This window comes from Lepidothrix coronata, unplaced genomic scaffold (assembly GCF_001604755.1).
Source record: "Lepidothrix coronata isolate B3197 unplaced genomic scaffold, Lepidothrix_coronata-1.0 Scaffold73, whole genome shotgun sequence".
Classification (NCBI taxonomy): Eukaryota; Metazoa; Chordata; class Aves; order Passeriformes; family Pipridae; genus Lepidothrix; species Lepidothrix coronata.
The window spans coordinates 2914068-2924233 of record NW_016690253.1 but is presented as its reverse complement, the minus strand read 5'-3'; the positions used below and the strand labels follow the sequence as shown (position 1 = coordinate 2924233).

Here is a 10166-nt window from a genome sequence, read left to right as displayed (position 1 = left end):
AGGTCCTTCCAGGGGCTGTTTTTGGAGGGAAAATGCCACCAGTGAGACATTAGAAAGCTGCAAAAGATGGGCAGGCAGGAGCCAAGGCTGCTCCACACAACCCTTTGGCAGCGGTGGGACAACACTCTGTAGCTGCAGCCCTACACAGGAGCAGCAGCATAACAGGTCACACAGGCTGCCAGTGGCACTGGGGGATGCTGGGCACGTGCCAGGGCATGGCAGGAGGAGAAGAGGTGCAGGAAGCCCAGGCCCACAGCCCACCAAGGACCAAATACATTTTAACACATCTGATGTACCCTTGCCAGATGCAAGAGAACCCCCTGCTCTGCCATGCCACAGAAGGGACCCCCTTGCCCTAGCACCCTGTCCTCCAGGGACAAGTTTTACTCTACCTACTGACCTCTCATAAAGCAATTTAGATTAGGTCAGAGAGGAAGGGACCATGTTCCCCATGGAAACGTCACCACTGTTACCCTTGCACCAGTGAAATCATGTTTGCTGTGGGGTTAGCACACTCCTGATAACAGGGGGTCACGCTTTCTCCCCTCCCCAGTGAGCAAGGAGCCACACAGGGACCCAGTGATGCTCACTAGAGGGGACCAGGCTGGATCTCAAGGCAAAGGCCAGTCACCCCATTTCCATTACCAAGGGTTATTTATTGCTGCCCTGGGGAAAAGAGAGCCCTGGGGCATGCAAGGGGCTTAACCTGCTGGCTACAGCCCCCCCCAGGAGATGCTGCAAGTTCTAAGGGTCCCTCTTCCATAAATGTTTTGTTTCTGGGCAGCTCATGCAGGGAGGAGGCAAGAAAATATTTGATATGAGGGGTCACACTTTGAGGAGGAGGAATTCCTGGGCACTGTGTCCTTGGCCCTCGCCTCCCACTCCAGTCTGGCGATGTCTGCAGGGAGAGGCTGCACTAATTAAACAAAGGGGCATTTGAAATGCTCAGTTCATAGTTTGATTGGTGGTGGGCTTTATTAACATTTCAATTCAAGCAGCAGAAGGGAAGATTTCTGGTTTCAAAGGAGTTGCACAGCTTTCCCTGAAGGAGAAAGGAACAGGCAAAGGCAGGCAGGGCTCAGAGCTCAGGTACAGAAACACCCATGGTTCGGACAGACGAGTGCAGGGCAATGGGCCCCAATGTCCCCAACAGCCCCTCAGGCTTCTTTCTCAACTGTGCAATGCCAGACCCCTGTTCCGTGGGTGCAGCGTGCCAGCTCCAGCAGTGGCACAGCAGGAGAGGAGCTGAAGAGCTCCTCACACTGAAACTGGGATGAGCCTTTCCCCAGGTCCCCGTGCTGCCGGCCCCGCCGAGGGGGAGCTCCACATTAAGCATGGGTGGGCTCAGGGAGAGGAACGTCTCTCCCCTCTGGCTTTCCTGGCCTTCAACGTGAATGCACTCACAGACGTGAACCTTGGCTACAGGGCAAGGCAGGATGACAAAGATTTTCCACTTCTTTAAGCAGCAGGAGCAGAGGATGGGGAAGGGAAGGGGAGGACGAGGCGTGCATGGATGCGGTGGCAGTGGTTATCTCTGCCTCACGCAATAGTCACGTTCCCCATTATCGATAAACCAGGTCCTTGAGGGCACACTGGATGTGGCCCAGCCCAGGGCCAGAGAGGACAGGAGCACAGGCTGCCCAGGGAACCAGCTCTGAGCCAGGCAGCACAGCACAGAGCCGGCCCCTCAGATTGCCTCTTGCCCCTCACCAGCTCAGTGGGAAAAGCTGAGGGTGCTCCAGGATTTCCTGCAGGAAAGCCACAGAGGAGCACAGACCACCTCAGGACACGGGCAGGATGCAAGGGGAAGGGGCAGCCAGGGGGAAAGCTGGGGTGGGAAGAGGGCCTGATGGGGAAGGGCTGTGCCAAGACCCTGGGCTGGAGCCCTCCCCTTGTAGGATGGTGCAGTGGAGTGAGGAGCCCTGCAGCCCCTCACCAGAGGCCAGGCTGCAGTGACTAATCCCCTGTCATAAGGAAGCGAGTCCTTCCCCTGTCTTTTTCTTGCTCTGGATGATGCCCTGGATGAAGAAAGGGAGCAATAAAATACTAATGTGCCCTTATCTTCAAAAGCAATTGGAGGCACTATAAATGCCCAGCACACTCCAATTCTAGGTCAGGACCTACGACCTCATCAGCTGGTCATGAGGAACATGTAAAAAGTCACGACTCCTGAAGAAGGAATGACACAGCCCATCACCAATCCCTTGCCCACCAGGCACTCCCCCAGAGCATCCCTGGCCCAGCAGAGCCTGGCCACTGCCCCATGCAAATGCAGCCTCTTCTCATGCAGAGCACTGGGAAGGGATGCCCAGGGCTGGAAGGGCACAGGTTTGTTCCAGACCCACCAGGATCACACACCTCCTGCATCCCTGGAGCCCTCCAGGCAAGCAGAGCACAGCTCCCTCTGACACCCCCAACCTGCTTCTTCTTTCTGTCTGGCACAGCTGACCTGAAGCAGCAACAAAGAATCTGTGCAAGCCCTGTGAGGAGTATCAGACCAGGTGCTGGGAGAGCCTATCTATGCCCACAGCCCACAGGAATTGCTCAGATAGGAGAGACGGGAGGGGGAAGAAAATTCAGGCCAAGTTCCTGATGGGCCAAGGCACTTGGAAAGGGCCTGCACATTCCTCCACCCTGTCCCCAGCTGCAGCACACTCCCAGCTGCCTCCCACGCCATGCCAGAGCCTCCTGGTCCTTCAGCAAGCCAGGGCTGGTGTGGGAAACTGCCCATGGCCTTACAGCAGCCTTTTCAGAAGCAGCAGAGGATGCATTATGGAAAGGAGCTGCTTCAAATCCTGAATCCCGGGCTGGGCTCAAGTCACGTACCAGTGGGAATGGGAGATGCACTCCCTGCCCCAGCCATGCCCCAGCCATGCCCCAGGCCCCACCTGAAATCCCTGCTGATGGTCACACTCCAGCCCGAAAAACAGCCTCACAGTTTTACCTCAGGGCACCTGCGATGCTCAGCTGGCAGTTGCACTCACATCTTACCTCCAAAGGCTTCCTGCCCTCCTGAATCCATGGGATGGCCCCGTCTGGAGTCGGAGCAGGCAGCACACTGCCATGAGACTGTCAGTGCCTGGCTCTTCTGCTCTTAATGGGAGACGTTGCAATGGAGGGGAGGGGTGCTGAGGAATGAGCTCCTCTTTGGAAAACACCTTCAGTCAGAGGAAAAGCTGGTGCACAAGCTCGTGGTTTTTCACAGCCTCCTGGAAGACACCTGTTTAAAGGAGTGTTAAAGGATCTTTTGGTCTTTAAAGGAAGATATGAGGGAAACAGGGCAGAATGAACCCCATGGCAGTGCAGGGGACAGTGGCCTTTGGGTGCACCAAAGGAGATTGCTGGAAAGCAACTTCCTCTTTGAACAGTAGCTCAGAAATCTGCCAGAAGGGTTGTAAAAGGTGTTTATCTCAGAAAACCTGATAGCCATGAAGAGGACATGGAGGCTTGATCTTCCAGGCGTTATATTAACATCACAGTCTTCTCTTCCAGGGATTTTACAGAAGTATTGGTGAAAACAGACTCCATCTCTAGCTAAGCTCTGCCTTGAAGAACTGGCCTAGAGAAGTGCAGAGAAATTGTCCTGCACCCTTGGCAGCTCCAGAGCCAACTGAGGGTTACACAGCACCATGCTGGACAGAAGAGAGGAAGACCAGAGGATCTGAAACACCTTTACACGGACAAATGTTGCTGCAACCTCAACAGCCAGTCTACAGAGTCACCTCAGGAAATCCAATCTGCCAGCCTGTCATCTCCATACTTCAGGTACACTGGGAGGCACCAAGATTTTGGCAGATGCTAACCTAGGGTCATACCTAGAAGACACTCAGACCCCAAACACAGCTGAGCTCCTCCAAGCTCTCTGCTGAGCACCAGGAATCTGGAAGAAACAAGTCATCCCCTAAAGCAGAGAAATCAGGGGGCTTGACCAGCTCTTGGGTTGCCTCTCAGCTCAGGATTTCAGGGTGTGCTTTGATGAAGCTTTTCCTACACAGGTAAACTAATCTTTCCTCAAGGCAGGTGCCTTTTTTCACAGAACTTGCAACACCCTGTATTTCTGGGATGTCCAGCCTGCTAAAAAAGGCTGAAAGCAGGACAAGACCTACGTCACAAATAGCATGACTGCCTTGAACTCACTTTCCAAGAAAAGCTATCTCTCTAGGTTTCTCAGGTCACTGGAGCAAAGTCCCACACCACCAGCACTACCTGGCAGGTGCTCCTAAGTTTGCTCCAAGAGATGCATTTTCATTACCCAAAGTTTTAGCCCTTTCCTCTGAGGAGGTGGACACAATTCCAGCCTTTAGTATTTCTCAAGGAGTGGAAAAGCCCAGGGAGTCTGCAAGCATTACAGAGCTAAGGGCAGGCTGGGTCCTCAGCCATCATGCTCCTGTGCCATTTGAGCTATTCCAGCACACTTTTACAGGGATGAAGGCTGGGTCCTTGCCTTTAGTTTTCCCCCAGCTGCCGCAGAAGCCAGGCACACATCTCACAAAGCCCAGGGAGCCTCTGATCCCCCCCATGACTGAATGCCTTCTTATCAGCCCTCTGCTCTTCCCAAACACCCTTTGTTTTCGTGGTGTTTCCAGACTGTGAACTGGCAGAGTGTTTCACCCCAGGCCTGGCTGCTGGCCAGTGCAAGGCTGCTCGCTCCACCTCCGTGCAGGCACAGACTGCCCGGGGGAGGCGGCAGGGGAGAGACCTGGGGGGCAAAACAATCCACTCCTTGTTTTCAAGGCAAGGAGAGCAGGTGCTTCGAGACCAGGGACATCCTCGGAGAGGGAGGGACCCCTCTGCTGCAAAGCAAAGCCCCTGGAAGGGGAAAGTGGTTCCCAGCACAAAGCCCCCCCAGCCCAGCCCAGGGAGCTGCCAGGAGCCTGCTAACACACATTAAATATCCACCTCCCCAGGCAGACTTGTCCCTGTAGCTGACACCCCAGGGCCTGCTCACCAACAAAGGTCTTGCTGTGAGTTGTGGCCTCCTTCCCAAAGCTGAAACATCCCATCTCCCAGATGAGCTGGAGTGATTAGGGCCCCACACAAGTCCCACAGGCTGATTTGTGCCTTGTAATTCTGCAACTGAAAATAGGTAAGTTTTACCACACAGGTCACAAGCAGATGCAGCTAATCCACCCAACTTCAGTACTGAGTAAAAGCCTCATGGGCAATAAAAGGAAACAACCAGAGCAAAACACAGTGTAAAGGCAGCCCAGTCTTATGTGAAGAGACAAGTTTATCCTCAGCTGTCCCTGAGTGCAGCTGCCCTTTCCCATGGGAGATCTTTGCAAAGCAGAGAGAGGCTGCCCACAAAATGCAGGACTAAAGCTTCCAGCTCGCCACTGGAATGAAGAGAACCACACCGCCTTTGGCAGCATGAGCTGAGGGGAAACACAGTGTTCCTCTTCCCTGGCTCCTTGCACCGCTGCCTGCTCCTGCACACCCTTCACACAATGCTGGGACCAAGGGCAGGACAGGCTGGGTTCCCCACCAAGTCTTGCCAGGGCTGCTGGCTACAGCCCCAGGGCTTCAGGGGGCACAGCATGGTACTGGCAGGGTGGACACGGAGAGCTCTGGGAGGAGAAAGCTTTGCCAAACAGCCTTATCTCTGAAGATGCTTTTCTGACCTCCTCACCTGCAACAAGTGTTTATCTCCACTACACAACTTAATCCCCTCAGACTACTCTGGCATCAACCTTCTGGCACGGGCACTGTTGAGAGAGCTTGGAAAGATGCAGGAGAGAAGTGCCAGGTTTCGAAACCAGGTACTCTGATACCAGCTTATCTAAGGAAAATTAATAGCTGCAGTTTGCCAAGCTACATCCATTTAGTAAATGCTCCATCACAGAACTGCTTTATGTTATTTCCTCACGCTGAGGAAAACAAATCAGCAAAAGAAATGCCAAAAGACCCCTGTATTGCTGTAAGGAGCATGTATTTTTGTCTTGCTGGTGATGTCAGACACAGAGAGGTGAGAATATGAAGGCTGCTAGCTGTTCACAGGCTGTTGAATGCTTCCATAGGTTCTTGGATCTGTGCTGATGGATGCTTGCATCAAAGCTGCCCTTTGCTCACACCTCCTTATTCAGCAAAGCCCCTTTCTGTCACTAACGTCTGAGCATCTGTTTTCTGTACATCACTGTGCTGGGTTTGGCTGGGGCAGAGTTAATTTTCTTCACAGCGGCTGGTATGGGCTGGGTTTTGGCTTTGTGCTGGAAACAGGGTGGATAACCCAGGGATGTTTTAGTTATCACTGAGCAGGGCTTACCAAAGCCAAGCCCTTTTCTGCTCTTCACCCCACCCCACCAGCAAGGGGGCTGTGGGGGCACAAGGAGCTGGGAGGGGACACAGCCAGGACAGCTGACCCCAACTGACCCAAGGGATATCCCAGACATACAGGAGCATGTTCAGCACACAGAGCTGGGGGAGAGGGAAGGGGGGGTATTTGGAGTGATAGTGTTTGTCTTCAAGTCACTGCTACACCTTAGAGGCCTTCTTTCCTGGGAATGGCTGAGCACCAGCCTGCCCATGGGAAGCAGTGGGTGAATTCCTGGTTTTGCTTTGCTTGCACGCACAGCTTTTGCTTTACTTATTAGACTGTCTTTATCTCTACCCACAAATTTTCTCACTCTTACTTTTCCAATTCTCTCTTCCATCCCACCAGGCTGGGGAGAGAGTGAGGGGCCGTGTGGGGCTGAGTTGCTGGCTGGGGTTAAACCATGGCAATCACACAAATATATTCTCCTTTCCCTGGGTGGCAGGAATAAACCAGGAGGAGCTCTGAGTTGTACAGGCTGTGCCACAGCTCCCTCACGGAGACAGGTTCTAGCTCAAGGGCTCTGCACATGCCATGAAAAACATTAGTGTTATCTGTGAATAACCTAAAAAAGTAAGGTAAAGTATATAGGGATAAAGTTCAGAAACCAGAGCTAGTTAGAATAGATAACTAGCTATTATAGTTACTGCTAGAATAGCTATATTATAGCTATAACTAGCTAGAATAGCTAAGTAGAATAGCTAATAGGGAATAAATAAGCTGCAAAGAGGAGGAGGAGCAGCAGCTAAGATTACTGGCTCAACACATATGTTCCGTGAAAAACATTGAGACCAAGTCTGAAGGAGGTGTGGACATTTCCTGCTTTAGAAGCAGCTTTGGAGGAGAAAATAAAGGTCTGTCTCTTCACCCACCCAGGGTAGATGCTTCAAAGGATGACTGGCTTTTGGGATAAAACTTCCTAGAATGATCAGAAGCATGGCTGCTCCCTGAGATCATTGGCTATTTTGTACTTCAGAAACCGTATTTCATGCAACCATAAAAACTAATGCAAGCATATAAGGGATATGGAAAAGGAAAACTTCATCTCACTGTGATATCCTGGCACAGATTCAATCTCTTCAACAGCTCTATTGAAAACTAAATAAGGTGGGAGTGCAGCCCTCTGGTTTGAGGACCAGCTGGAGAGATGTCAAAAGCAAAAAAACAAACATGAATGAAAACCATGAATGGAGGGAGGTAAGGGAGCTACCTTCAAGCTCAAGTCTTAACACCTGCAGCACTGGCCTGAAAACACACTAAACCACACAATCTGAAAATGTCAAGAGAGGTCACAGAAACAGCTTTGAGATCTAGAAACGTGAGCTGAAAATGAAACAGGATTCAACCAGGCAGGACATCAGAAATGGTGGACACAGAGACAGCACCTACAGACTGCAGAAAAAACACAGTTGTAGAGACACAGCCTTTCTACCTCCACCAGCAACCGTGAAAGTCACTTCTGCAGTAACATGTGCAAGTGCAGCCCTGGCAGAAATGACGTGGCAAAGTCCTCACCACGCGGGATGAGGCACTCTCTGTTCACATCACCGTGTTGCTCAACTCCGACTCTTGGGCAATATATTCTACACGTGTTTGGTGATACCACCTAAGCCACTAGTTTCTGTCTCATGGCCTTGTGCCTTTTCAGGTAAAATGAAGTGTTTGAGTCAAAGGAGCAATGCTGTGCTGGCCACCCACACACCTTGTCCTCCATGCCCATGACCTGGAAGAGGAAATGTGCTTCAGGAAGGACAGGGAACGTGTGACTGTAAGGGCAGGTTCTCCTCGACTCCTTTGAGCAAGTCATTTTATACCTGTGAGAAATCAGATTTGACTCAAGATGCTTCTGAGCTGGAAATAAGTCCAGACTTGAAAAACATTGAACTACTTGCACTTGTCCTTAGCTTCTTCCCATGAACCATGTACTGCAGGCAGCACAGGGAGTTGCAGCATCCTTTGAGTGTAACTGCTCCCCTTTTCACATCTGGTTGCTTTCAAAGCCCTTGTCTTCCTCCAAACCCCCCATAGTCCTCAGCATTTTCCAGGTTAAAAGGAGACTCACTCTGCTGGCTGAAGAGAAGTCTAAGAAAATAAGCCTAAAGGCAGAGCTGCCAGGCAGGACAGCACCTGCTGGAAGGAGCTGGGCTCAACCTAGAGCCTTGCAGCAGATCTCACTGCGAGCCCCAGCGTCACCACACCACGGGCCGTTCCCATAGCTACACAGGAAGATAAATTGAGTTCAAGGGACCTCGTGTCGCTACATTATTTAACAAACAGACACACTCAAGAGGAAAACACAGGCAGGGACCCAGTTTAGCTGCTGCGTGGGCTGATCAGACCAGTGGATGCCAGGCTGCCTCACAGAGCAAAAGGGCCCAAATCCCAAACCTCTGCACCACGGCGCTCTAGCCCCAGCCAGGCACTGTGTTAGTCACAAGGAGACTCCAGTTTGGCCACAGAAGAGCCATGCTGGTCCTGCAAGGCCAGAGGAGGGTAAGGAGAGCCCCCTGCCCCGCCAGAATGATGACCTAGAGCACAGGTAAAGAAAGCAGAGGATACCTGACCCATTTGTAACACAATCCAAAGTCTGACTTCAGGAAGGGAAAGGCCAGTCCCTCTGCAAGTCTGTGTTATGGCCCAGGCCCTCAGACAGATTCCCAGAGTCCTTAAATGGGATGAGGAATGTGGGCACAAGGAAAAGCATAGAAAAAAGCAGGGTGTGGGGAAATCACAGGGATGCTGGGAGAGATGAACAGGGTTGGAAGGTAAAGATGTTGATGGAGCTCGTTGGAGGTGCTGTGGAGAGCTTATGTTTGGAAAGAGTTGTTCAGCACAGCAGCAGTGAAGAGAAGCAAGAGGGGTCTGAGCCAAGGCAGGGAAAACAGGAGCAACAGTAGGTGTCTGGCCCCACCATCACGATGAGAGAAGCATCTTTGAGAATAAGTGCCCTGAGCCAGCAAGGGGTGAGCAGGACTGTTCTTATCACACAATGTTTTCAACACTGGTGTAACCCAACGCCCTTCTCCTTCCCCAAGATCCGGCAAGGAGGAGCAGAAAGTCACCCAGATCGGGTGCAGAGGGCACAGAGAGAGGGATGCCAAGGTCCACTGGCCTGTTCTCAGGAGAGCCCAGCAGCCTCACTGCAGACCCTTCCCTGGCAGGCAGCAGGGACATGCGGGACACAGCCAGGCCAGCAGTGCCACCGTGTGGGAGCAGGTCACCTCGTTCTCTCAGGACATGGGCAGCAAGGCTTTCTCGAGGGGGAAAGAGCAGTTGGAAATACATGAACAAATAAAAAAGAGAAACAAATAAATCGTGTCTCAAACTCCCCCTTCCCATCCCCAAACTTAATGAGAATGTGAGACTTATCCAGAGACATTCCCTCAGCCAGAAATCTGCTTCCATGCTGGAAGCTAAAAGACTCTGTTGTCTCTCAAGTGCTTTTCAATAATGCCCAGAAAAATAACCCTCCATCATTTTACCAGTCGCTGAAGTGAGACTGACAGGCCTGTAATTACCAGGGTCTTCCTTCCTACCCTCCTTGAAAACTGGGACCTTTTCCAGCCTCCAGTCATGTGGAACTCCAGACTTCCAAGACTTGAAAAATAATGGAGAGAGGTCCCATGATGACATAAGCCAGCTTTTTCAGTACCCTGGGATGAATCCCATCGTGCCCCATTGATTCATGTGCATCCAGCTGGAGCAGCAAGTCTCAGACAAGTTCAGGTTTGGCTGGGAGTTTATTATCCCTCCAGAGACAGTTTTCCAGCACAGAGCTCTGGGGGTCCCAGGGCCCATCACTGGTGTTGAAGACAGAGGCAAAGAAGGCATTAAACATCTCTGCTTTGACTATGCC

At 51.8% G+C, this 10166-nt stretch overlaps 1 protein-coding gene across 1 annotated transcript in view; it reads right to left on the bottom strand.

Annotated features, from left to right (window-relative positions):
- Positions 1-5570: 5570 nt before the first annotated feature.
- RBM41 (RNA binding motif protein 41) overlaps positions 5571-10166 on the bottom strand; it is a 21723-nt gene continuing 17127 nt past the window's right edge. The window contains exon 7 of the transcript XR_001875533.1: positions 5571-5581. The gene's annotated coding sequence lies outside the window, so the exon portion shown is untranslated. The remainder of the gene's footprint in view (positions 5582-10166) is intronic.